The following is a 12,543-nucleotide window of genomic DNA, read 5'->3' as shown; positions in this document are numbered from 1 at the left end:
AAATCACACTGGGGTCTGGAACAGTCATGCTTCCTTAGGGACCGTTGTTAGGCTGAACTTCACACTGGAAGCCAAGAATTAGAAGGTTTCCTGCAAAAGTGAAGAGCAAGTGCCCCCAGCTGGGCTGACCAGAGACATTTCCATTCTTCCCCTCCAAGGAACTGGGACTGGGCCTGGGGCTGGGCTGGGCTGGGCTGGGGCTGGGCTGGCAAGACCCCTCCTGGGCTCTGGGCTTCCCAAGACTCGAGGCTCTGACAGCCAGAAACTTGGCCCACACTGAGGGGGGTGGGGGTGCTGCACCTGGTAAAGGTTGCCCAGAAATGTCATTCCTCTTGGACAATAGCGGAATATTTGCCTCTACAGAGGTTGAAACAGAGCTAGTTTCCAAAACTGCTTTACAAAAGGAAAGTAAAAATGTGCCCCTTGAAAAGAAATCCTATCAACCCAACTGCAGATTGGTGGTTGCGGGGGGCGAGGGGGGCTGCAGGGAGGGGGAAGGAGGAGAAACTGCTTAATGGCTCATGGGCTTTCCTTTGGAGGGATGGAAACATTTTAGAAGGAGGTGGAGGTGGTGGTTTCACAATGGTGTGACCGGATTCAACGCCAGTAAATTGCTTGCTTTCAAAATGGTTTGATTTTATGTGATACACGAATCTCACCTCCATAAACTATTTTTAAAATCATTTCAAAGTGCTCTCCCCTCTGGCTTGCAAGACTCATCAACTTTGGGTGAGCGGGGTGGGACTGTGTGGTGTATGCTCCGGCACCTTCCAGCCTGGGTGGAGGCGGGGGGGGGGGGGGTCCCCTTCCCAGCTCCGCTCCGAAGGGGTTGGATGGCCGGCTGGGGCGGGGAGCCCAGCGATGCTGCTGGGCCAGTGAGGCCAGAGAACGGTTCTTCTTTTAATAACCCATACATTTTTCTGGCTTATAAAGTAATATGATGAAAAAATATATATATAATAAAGAAAATAAAAACCATTCATCATTTTACTACTTAGAAATGACATCTTATATACATCTTGATGTATAGCCTTTTAACCTCTTTCGTATTTATATATATACTTTTTAAAGTGCTTTTGGATTTCCCCACTTTATTAACCAATTTCTTGTGTTTGGACTCTTGTGTGCAACATCACGCCTAAGCTTACGGATACCTCTCTCCCTCCCTCTCAAGATGTGCGTCCCCGGGTGGGAGCAGAAAAGTGGGACGATCTTTGAAAATCCTGCCATTGAGATGTACTCTTTTACAGCTTTAAGTTTTTCTCTTCCTTCCTTTGCCTTTGTGATTTTAACTTTAAAAAGTACCAGTCTTCCATCTTTATTTTCTGTTCTTGGACTTTCAGAAAGCTCAACACATGACGTGTGTGTGTGTGTGTGTGTGTGTGTGTGTGTGTGTAGCTAAGTGAAAGGGAAGTGAAGTCTGGAATAATTATTTGAACTTGGTTCTTCTATAAATTTTTCAGTAAGAAATAAGTCTGGTTTCCCTTGACAGGAATTTGCACGTTTGTGAGGAGCTGAGACTGTGAGTTGAAGGATCAGCTCTCGGCAGACTTGGTGGCAGGAGTCCCCCCCCCCACCCTGAGTGTACCTGGGCCCCTGGAGACCTGGCTCACATGCGTGGGGCGTGGGCCTGCCAGCGCTGTCAACCGTTGGAGGACACTCCCCAGATCCACCTCTCCTTTTGGGCTCATTTCCAACTCTTCAGGCCCCTCTCTCAGCTTCCTGGTGTGTTGTGCACCACCACAGCCCCCAATCCAAGTGAGACACTGTCACCATAGTACACTGTCACCAAGAGGCAGTCAGTCCCACCCAGGTGAGTGACTAAGTCCCCTCTCGCAGGGTCACTTCTCTCCAGCACTGGACAGAGAAATGACTAAAACAAATAAATCTCAAACAGTGAGGCCTAAAGCACCAATGAGAGGTCCATGGGATGGCTACTACGGGGCAGCACCAACTGACCTAGAAGCTGCCCATCCTCCCTGCCTGGTGAGGGTGGGGGCTGCCGAGTGGACATTATAAGAAACCCCCACAGAGAAGGGAGTCCTTCTCAAAGAGCTTAGAAGCTCCATGTGCCGAGCTATCTGCAATGGATTGTCCCCTATTTGTCATCCTGGGTGGCTCTCCATAGCTTTCAAATATACTGAACAAATCAATGTCGTCAATATCTTCTGAAAGTTTCCCCCCAAAATCCCAGTGTTGCCCTTTCTTCTGTTTGGCATAAAAACTCTGCTTCTGAAAAGCAGACAGACTGCAGGCTCTCCTGGCACTCGTTCCCCACCTGCCTCACGGCTGATGCCCAACGAGTCCCTGCCAGCCTCCGTGTGCTGGAGACGACTCTGGCTGGGACAGACCCACACAGACCCAGAGCAGATGGCAGCGAGCCCCTCGTGGTGTTAGCGGGGCTTTGGTAAAGTTCTGTTGGAGCCAATATCTCGGACGGAGGCTTTAACTGAGGAGCTGCCTCCTGCTAAACACAAATCTTAGCCTTGGCATGCAGTCCTCCCCTGTGCAGGACAATCTCATCCGGAGTTCCATAACTTCACGTCATACATGCTCCCTACAGGGCAGCAATCTGACCTCCTCTTGGTGAGAAGAACTCATCGGTCTCTCCAGCCAGGAGAGTAGTCATGCCCGGAACCCAAGAGTACTCTTTGGGGGTACCTCACAGCACCGTTGTGCCCAACAGTTAAGGTTAACATAAAATTACAGCAGCCAAAGAAAAGGCTACGTGATCAAGGATTCAGAGCCTTTGTGGATTAAAGTCTGAGTCACTCCACTAGGTAGGGAACCCCTTCTACATAAGGGTAGAGAATATGGTCTAGATGATTAAAAAAGGAAGCCATAGATATTGACTATGGCCTCATGACCCATTGCAGACGTGAGAACTTTGGCCACTTTGCATGTCTTCTCTTTGTTATGTGGTTAAATGTGAGAACACTTTCTTTTCCTCTGTCCCCATGAGCGTCAATATTTTATATACAAGTTGTCACAGGTTAATTTTATAGTTGGGTCTTTAAGGAACAGGATATTCATTGGGGTTGTGCCACCTTCTTTCCAAGAAGGTCTTAAGTGGGGGGTATTTTTCCTCCAGGTTTCTTCCTCTGGTCGCTGCTGCAGCCCCAGAAGCAGTGCTTGCTCGTACACCTGCTTCATCCTCTGCCCTATTCTCTTTAGCTCATAGTAGGTAACCTCTTTCACTAGCGAGCAATTCTTATGTTAAATGTTCTCCGATCAGGGATCCCTGGGTGGCGCAGCGGTTTGGCGCCTGCCTTTGGCCCAGGGCGTGATCCTGGAGACCCTGGATCGACTCCCACGTCGGGCTCCCGGTGCATGGAGCCTGCTTCTCCCTCTGCCTATGTCTCTGCCTCTCTTTCTCTCTCTGTGTGACTATCATAAATAAATAAAAAAAATTTAAAAAAAATGTTCTCCGATCAAATTACTGGTGCTTTTCTGTCTCCTGCCAGGACCCTGGATGATACGTTATTACAGGATTATGCAATGATACATATACAGTGTCATAGGAAGGTGTCACATACATGGAAACTTGAAAAAAATATATATAAACCTCCCCAAATGTACATTAAAAAATAGAGAGAGAACAAAAAAATAGGCCACATAAGGAAAGACAGTTTATAAAGACAATCTGGTAAACAGAGGAAACACATTAATCATATTAAATAAATGTAAATTACCTTAACTCATCTACAAAAGGAAAAGATTTTGAGCTTGACCAACAAAGACAAATCCAACACTGTGGAGACAGGAGACACATCTAAATCAAAGAAATTTAGGAAAAGTAAAACTGTGGACAAAGACGTACCAAGCAAAGGCAAATAAAAAGAAAGCAGGGATCGTAATCTTGGTATCTAACAAGATAGAATTCAGACAACACTAAATCAGAAGAGACAAAGTGACACACTTTATAACACTTCAGTGCATAATCTGCAGTGAAGATGTACATATCAACAACATAAGCACAAACCTAAGAGAAGTAAAGAGATAAATAAAAATACATAACAGGAAAATGTAACACACCCCTCTCAGTAAAAGCTAGGCCAAGTAGAAAAAAATAATACAGAAGCGGATGACCCAGACAACATAACCAATAAATAATAAGTAGATTTTATACACATATACTGCAGAATGTGCGTTCACGTGCACATGAAATGGCACCAAACCTCAATGCAACCCAAAGAATAAAATTTATACAAATAAGCATTCTCTGACCATCAGCAAAACTACAGACTAATAACAAGATCAAAAAAGAAAACACCCTATCTAGAAAAAGTTTTAAAATGCTATTTAAAAATTCTTGAAGCAAGTAGAAAGTACAAACTGACACTGTAGGTTTTCTGGAGAAGAATAATGAAAATGTGGCATATCTGAATCTGTTGGCATATGGCTAAAACAGCCCCCAAATAAAATGTATATTATTAAATCTATGTGTCTATCAATAGGAATGAAAATAAATGAAATAAGTACCCAATTCAAAAAGTCTTAAAGAGAAAAAGAAGCATAAAGTAAGCCCCCCAAATTAGATGACTATAAAATCAGAAATTAATGAATTGGGGGGGGCGGAATATAGACTAAAGCTAAACCTAAAAGCTGGTTCTTTTAAAATCTAAACAAAATAGACAAGTCGCTAGCTGTCCTAATTGAGAACATGATGAAAGCGACAAAACACAAGTCTGAAATTCTGTGCAAACATATTTGAGGACCTAGATGAAATAACTAATTTTCCAGAAAAGTACAATATACCAAAAATTAACCTTAGTAGAGCCAGAAAGCTTAGCCAAGCAAATCACCCCAGAAGACACAGGAGAACGAAGGTGCCTCACTCAAGACGCATTGTGGAAAGATGGTCTCACAGGAGAATTCTATCAAACCTTTAAAAATTAGATAATCCCATTCTCACATGAATTAGTCTAGACCCTACACGGTAAAGAAAACCTCTGAAGTCTTTCCAGTAAGCAAGCATAATGTTAATTCTCAAATCTGATATAAAATACCCCAAAAGAGCAAACTACAGACCAATCTCACTTGTGAGTATCAAGGAAACGTCCTAAATACACTGTTAGCGAACAGGAACCTAAAGTCAATCTGTTTAAATAAACCTGAATTTGTCCTGAACTTAAAATCGGAAATAACAGAATGGATTCATGATGCATTCCATCCTTTAAAACAACAGCAACCTAAAAAAATTACTGGCTCGGTTGAAACTCCTGGACACAAAGACCGTCCAGCAGCGCTGAGCTCCAAGGGCCCACGGATCTCCCAACACTACGTCCCACTGAAAGAAGCCAGGATGTCTCGGAGAAATGGCCGAGTCTGGGTCTGGGGTGGGAAATGGAGGGGACGAGCCTGGAATGTGTCCTGGCAGCCAGAAGCCAGGACGGTCTCAAGACCACTTACATGGGGCCAACGGGGCCGGGAGAGGCTCCCACAGCCCAAGATGAAACAACTGGATCATCAATAAAGGGAAAGCTGGGATGGATTGGAACCCACCAGGAATATTTACACCTACGAGTTTAGGATGACACCTTTAAAAACTCAGGGGTCAGCTTTTGAGGAGGCCAGCTAATCAAAGCATTAGTTTGCAAGCTACGAAAAAAGGGAGAGAATCGAGCATCTATCCTGCTTTTTATATACAAACTCCTCCTCATGGCAACTGAGGGGAAGTTTCTTTGTACAGAGATACTCTAACTAATTAAGTAAATAAATTATAGAAAAAGAAAGTGACAGGGACACCTGGGTGGCTCAGCGGTTCAGTGCCTGCCTTCCGCTCAGGGCATGATCCCAGGGTCCGTAGGGGGCCTGGTGTCTCCCTCTGCCTGTGTCTCTGCCTCTCTCTGTGTGTCTCTCATGAATAAATAAATAAAATCCTTCAAAAAAAGAATATGACCACATTACAATCCCTCATGGAGTAACAGATGTAGCAATGATCGTCTACACCTGCTAGCATCTCAGAGAGGCAACCAGGCAGGATGTGCCTGCGATTGATGAAGACACATCCATTTATGACGGATTATTGTCCAAAGGGCCCATTTGAAACCCGAAGGCTGGTCCACATCTTCCAATGCCAAGCGTATGAGTTATTGGCCGTCGGCCACGTATGGGGTGGACAAGAGAAGGGCCATCTTTTATTTACTACTTCTTCTTTACTTTCTGATTCAAAGAGATTTTAGGGTGCTGTAGGATCCTACATGTGGTATGGCCACAGCTGAAAGAAATAAGTTGCGTGGTTGGGTTTCAAAGTTCCAGAACCCCATGAGATAGGTGTTCTTTGAGGCATTTTACAGATAAAGACAATGAATTCCCTAAAGTCTACAGCTAGTTAACAGCAGACCCAGGATTCAAAGCCAGAACTTTTTTCCATTCAAGTATGAGAGCTTGCCCATACCCCGAGTTTCCTGAATAGGGAAAGTTGCTTAGGATTTTTCAGCTCCCCAGAAATGCAAGCGCCTCGGGCCTTCTTTCCACAGCAATGGGAAAGATCACGAAATCATGAAAAAAAAAATACGTTCACAAAAAATTTGTGAAGTTGGCATTTTATTTATAGATTTTAAAATCCCATGTCTCTAAAGGATAAGCATGTTTGTCTTGCAAAGCCTAGCTTCGTAGGAAAAACAAACAAAACAAAACAAAATCTTGGAAACATGTGTGTTGCCCTTAAGAACAAACAGTAATCATTGTTGCTACAGTCATGGAAATTCTGAATGTCTTCACCAATGCATAATTCAAACACATCTGAATATATTTTGTTTAAAAGTTCCCCCCAAAGTTGTCTCCTACTGGTTGATATCTTCAACATGTCCATTTCTTTGATTTTTAGCAATTGGCTCTTAGCATTACATAGGAATGGGAGGAGGAGGATTCGAGGTGAATTAATGAATTCCCTGAGATGTTGCATGTGTCTTTGTTTTCCGAGAATTTCTTTAAAGCGGTACGGGTGTCGACAAAACGGGTTGCTTTTATACGTGATACGTAGCGTGCGGGTGACCCACCAGAACCAGCGTGGTCACGAGGAGCAAGCCATGCTTCTTGGCTCTCTGCAAATACGCATCCTCGCGGTGTGTTGTGAGCCTGGGGTAACCTGAAAGGCAACCGGAGGGGGTGCTGGCTCCTGGGCTCCAGCCGGTAAGGATTCAGCGGGTGGACCAGTCAAGGCCCAGCCAACCACAGCACCAGGTTGACCGGTTCAATAAGGAGCCCGAAAGCGCTCTGTTCCACTTTTCTAGACTCGTGGCTGTGAGCTGATCAGGAAACACCTCGAGGCCAGGCTTTACCTTGAAATCACGGTGCCCGGGGACACGCAGGGGACAACACAACCTGGAGGGATGCAATCTCCCGGAAAAGCAGAGCTGTCCAGAAAACTCTCCTTTTCAACTTTCTCATCTAAATATTTTAGTTCCCGTCTCTGCCTTAATTTCTATAGGAAAAGGGTCCCGGACACGCTACAAGATAACCACGCTTCCTGGGCGAGCCCGAGGAGCTGGGGGGTGGCCCTCCCAGCGCTGAGCAGACGCTGCAGAAGGAGTGCGCGTCCGGGGGGAGGCATCGGAGTCTTCTTTCCTTTAACGCATCCTCAGGGTTAAGGTCTGTTCCTCATGCTTTTCCTGTCTCTCCTACAGCATAGAAGGCACTGAATTTTCTTTTCTGTTCCTTTGAAGGCTTCCAACACTTGAATTCAAATAGTTTCAAGATCTCCTGCCTATACACGGAGTTCTGAACGTCGTCGGATATGATGAACCTTCCCACAAGCATCAGGTTCAAGGTGAGACGGGCCAGGAAATGCTATTTTAACAAGAGCTGAAAGGCGGGGAGAAGTTAGTGTCCAGAACTCAGGCTGCCAAGAGCTGTCGGGGGCAAACCCCGACGATGAAAAGACGCTTTGTTTTTATTCTCAGTAACATCAGGCGGCTGAGCACATCTTGCTCAGACTTCCCGGAAGACTGAGAAAATTCACCTGCCAATGGGATGGAGCCGAGAAAAGTCTGAACCTCGGAGAGGCGGTTTGCCAAAGGTCTCGGGAAAAGGAAAACCAGGTAGTTCAAACACAGTTCTGAAGTGTTCCTAAGTCCGGAGTTTCTGTAGACAGAGAGCCCGGGGAGCGCGTCCTGGCCGCAGGGATGTAAACGCCGCTCGTCCCGCTCAAGCCAGCCGGCCGGGCCTGTAAGGAGAGGGCCTTGGGGGCACCGTCCCCCCACACCACCAGAGCCCGCCGTCCCGCTGGAGACCTGCGTGGTGGGTGCCAGGTGGTTGCATACCTTCCTTCTGTGCTAGATGCTCAGCCCTGCGCCCACGTGGGCAGCCACGAGCCACAGGCAAACGCTGTGCCACCCGGACTCGGGCCGTGATGAATCTTGGATTCTCGGGCTCTCTTGCTCGGCCTTTGGAAGCAAATCCCATTTCTCAGACACACGCGCTCCAATCCAAAGGGAAGTCAGCGTGTCCGCAAGGCCCTCCTGGCGCCTCCCTGGCATCCTCGGGACAGCCCTGTCACACGGGAGCAAGGGACCCGGGCACCTGGGAAAGGTGCAGGACTCCGATCCTGTCCAGGAACAACCTCAGCCGGCTGAGTTAGAAACTCCTGGGCAGGGACGCCGGGGTGGCCCAGTCAGTGAAGCGACTGCCTTCAGCCCAGGTCATGATCCCGGGGTCCTGGGATGAGCCCCTGGTCGGGCTCCCTGCTCAGTGCGGAGTCTGCTTCCCCCTCTCCCTCTGCCGCTCCCCTTGCTTGTCCTCTCTCTCTCTCTAATAAAAAAGTAGAATTTAAAAAAGAAACCCCTGAGAAGCCAACTTTTGTTCAGGCATGTGGCCTACCACGTGCCTACAGCCCGGGAGCTGCTCCCACGCAGAGTGTCATCCCCAAGTGGCCATCCCACGGTGCTCCCAGGCACCCCCTACTCCAGGAGGCCCGCGCTCTGCCGGCAGAAAACCTTCAAAGGCACCGACGCGGGGAGGGCCAGCTGCGGATAATTTGGCCCATCCATCACGCGCCGGCCTGAGTCACATCCACTTACACGCAGACACGGCTGTTACATGTCCAAATGACAGTTGTCAGGACAAAGGAGAGGGCACGGAGGGCAGAGTCCTGAAGCCTCCCAAAGTCGGCCGTGACACCTCTACCACCGGTCCACGCGGAAAGCCCAGCGGAAGGGTATTTTCATCCAAAAGTATTGCGTGGGGCCACCCCTCAGGGCTAGCATCCCGGGGCTCGGGCCGCCCGGGGTTTGCATCTTCCCGCCTCGGAGTCTTGCTTTTCCGCCTCCCAGGATGATGCCCGTCCCGCTGCCTCACCGGGTTACTTGCAAAAAGGACTTTGAGAATCCTGAAGCACGCCCTAAAGAACTTTTCGTTTCTCTCCATTTTTTTTTTTTTTATATTCCCCAATGTCCAGTATTTGGAGGCCTAATAGGAGAACAACTGCAGTTCCTGGAGTGCCGGACCAGCGGGCCTGGAAGGACGGGGGGCGCTCGCCCATGAGTCCCGGTGACGGGCCCGCCCAGGACCCCGGTGGGCGCAGATGCCCAGGACAAGGCCGAGCTGTGACACCGGTGCCGTCCTGAAGCTGGGGCTGTTCGTCTGTGTGTTGGGATGATTTACACATAAAGGGGAAGCCTGGCGCCAGGCAGCGGCTCTGGCTCTGCGGAAGGGCCCGGTCTGCACGAGGCCACCACGCTGGTCCGTTGGGGAGAGACCCATGGGGTCAGCAGGGCGAGCAGCGCAGCCGGAGGCAAAGCCCCTATGGGCTGCTCCACACTCTTCCGACCCTCCCCAGTTAGACTCCCACCGCGACAACGTGTGGCTCGAACTACTGGACCCCAGCTCTCGGGTCACCCCTCTACCTGCAGACTCCCTCCCCGCCCTGGACAGGGATGCACAGATGGCGCGGGCTCCTCCGGCTCGGGGTAACGCCGTCCCGCTGGCCATCCTCACGCGCGCCCACCAAGCGTCCTCTGCAGCTGCAGGCAGCTCTGTCCTCTTGCTGGAGTCCCTCGGTCTCTGCCCCGGGGCAATTCTGGCCGTCCCCGCTCCTGACCGTCCAGCTGCCTGCACCCCCGGGCCACTGCAGACCTGCAGGTGACTGGAAAGAGCCCCCCAGCCCCCCACCCCAGGGCCCCGTGAGCAAACCAGCTGGGCTCGCGTGCGGCGGCGGCTAAGCACCCGGTTGGCCCTGCGACCGCCAACCCTGGCTCCGTTTCCATCTATCCACCACCTGGCAGCAGCTCATGTGAAGCCCTCTTAGAGCTGAATAGTGTGGGCCCACCTGGCAGCGAAACGTGGGGGTGGAGCAGGGTCCCCTTGCTCCAGCGGGGGCCCAGCAGCTGTCACCCGTCAGGGGCCACCTCGGGGGACAAACCGAGGTGTTATCAGGGCTGTTTTGTCGGGTGTTGAAATACTACCACGGCCATGGCTCTACACACTCATTACCCCGCAGCTCCGGGTCAGGGGTCCAGGCCCGGCTCACCCGGGTTCCCTGTGACAGGATCCCCCACACAGCGGCCCCCGACTGAGGAAAGGGCCCCCTCGGGCTCCCTCCGGTCGCTGGCAGGCCTTCTCTCCCGGCGGCTCAGGCCCGAGGTGCCAGGGGCTACTGGTCCACAGGCCTTGGCTCCCAGCGCAGCAGCTCAGCTCCCCACGGGCCCCAAGGGGGCACCACCCGCTGGTCTGCCCTCACCTGGGCCACCTCCTGCAGGTGAGGAGCCAGCGGCGGGGGGCCTGGCGCCCGAGAGGAGGGGGTCCACGCTGCCCCCCGAGTCGGGCCTTCTCCGTGGCCTCAGCTCCTGCGGTCTGTGTCCTCACTTGGAGCCCGTCTGAACACACGCTCCCGAAGACCACGGCGTCGGAGGCCAAGCTACGGGGGCCTGGCGAGCGATGGGGCCCGGGCCCGGCTCAGACCCAGACAGCGAGCAGGAAGAGCAAAGGCCCCATACGTCTCACGGACCCTGCACACCCCTCGGGAGCGCCCTGTTCTTCCAAGAGAAGTTTCGGCCGCCTCTCTGGCCGGGTGGCCAGCGGTGCGACAAGCTGACGACGCGTTTCCTTTGCATTAGCCACACCCGTACGACCTCGCCGTGGCGGACAGCTGGATCCCAGGTCCCGGTGCCTGGATCCGGGGGACGTAAACAGGTACAGAGCCTCTCGAGGACCACGGTGGGGTCACCCCTCGTCTGGCTCTGTCCGTAGGGAGAAGAACCACCCCGGGCTCCTCAGCTGGGAGCCCCCAGAGGGAGACGCCCCATGGGGGAACAATGCAAGACAGGGAAAAATTTAGAAAGGAAATAGCAATCTCCTACGGGGATCCTATAATAAAATAAACATTCCTCCGAGACATCTGAGGTTTGGATGAAGGAGGGAGAAAGTTGCTAACACACGAAGAATGTGAGGGATAAAGCAAGGTCCGGAACGCAGTCCACGGCCTCGGTGGGGAGCAGATGTCCGCGCTGCGGCCACCTCTCCGTCACCCACGTGCCCGCTGCCATGTGCACCGCTCACGGGGCCGCAGCCTAAACAAGGACGAACACGCAGGAATAAGCCAGCGATTACGGCTCGGAAGGGCAAGGTCACCAGGACGCGGCGGCTGCAGCTCCACACGCACAGCCGGGGCCTAGATCACACGGGGGGGCTCCGCGAGCCCGCAGCCCGGTCCCAGGGTCAAGCCAGCCAGGGTCGGACGCCGATCCCTCTCTGCTTCTTGCTGGTCCTTTCAGGAACACCGATCGGGAAGCCCAAGTAAGAGAAAAAGAAAACCAGAACCCTTCTTTCGGATGGGGATGTGAAAAAATCTGTTTAGATACCTAGCTCGGACACGCAAATTAGGTGTGTTTCAATTAAAGTCAAGTCTCTGGCCATTCCACTCCCCATCCCACAAAATGAGAACCTCATAAAGAACCTTCCGGCAACTTCTAACCAGCGTTCAGTGCCCCCCCAACCCCCAACACACACACACACATCTGTTTGTGAAAGCAGATTGCATTCAGCTGATGTATTCGCCAGATGAGTGGGACGTGCCCCTCGGCTTAAAATTGTTGAGTGTGTGCTTGGGGGGTGCGCAGGGGGGGACACAGATGTCAAGCAAACTTTTTTAGCGCACAGAACCTCTGACGCACGAGTGTCTGCTGATGCTAATTTGGGGCGGCATCTCTCCCCATGACTCACCAGTGGGCGGACGCGAAAGCCGCCTGCTGACCTCTGGAGCCATTTGGGCCCTTCAGAGTGTGAAATTTCAATTTCTACATCAGAGCTTTCCGTGTCAGGCCCGAAAAAATGCTTCATGTGAGAGCAACGTTGATGCTTTCCAGGTCGGCGTTCGGCGGGGGAGAGCAGGCAAGAGGAAGAAAGGAATAATTTCTAGCAGGCGCACATCACGTTTGCAAACTATTTAGGAAACGTACCATTCGCCCCAGTCACCCCACTTGCAAAGAGAACCCGTGCCCCAACCCAGAGGAGGCCGCTGGGCTGCGTCCAGCATCGGGGGGCCCACCGAAATGCAGCTCCTGGGCCCCCCCAATAGCCGGGCATGAAGGGACGCCGGTCCGA

This window comes from Canis lupus, chromosome 25 (assembly GCF_003254725.2).
Source record: "Canis lupus dingo isolate Sandy chromosome 25, ASM325472v2, whole genome shotgun sequence".
NCBI classification, from domain to species: Eukaryota; Metazoa; Chordata; class Mammalia; order Carnivora; family Canidae; genus Canis; species Canis lupus.
The sequence above is the reverse complement of the archived record's forward strand: the minus strand, read 5'-3'. Positions refer to the sequence as shown.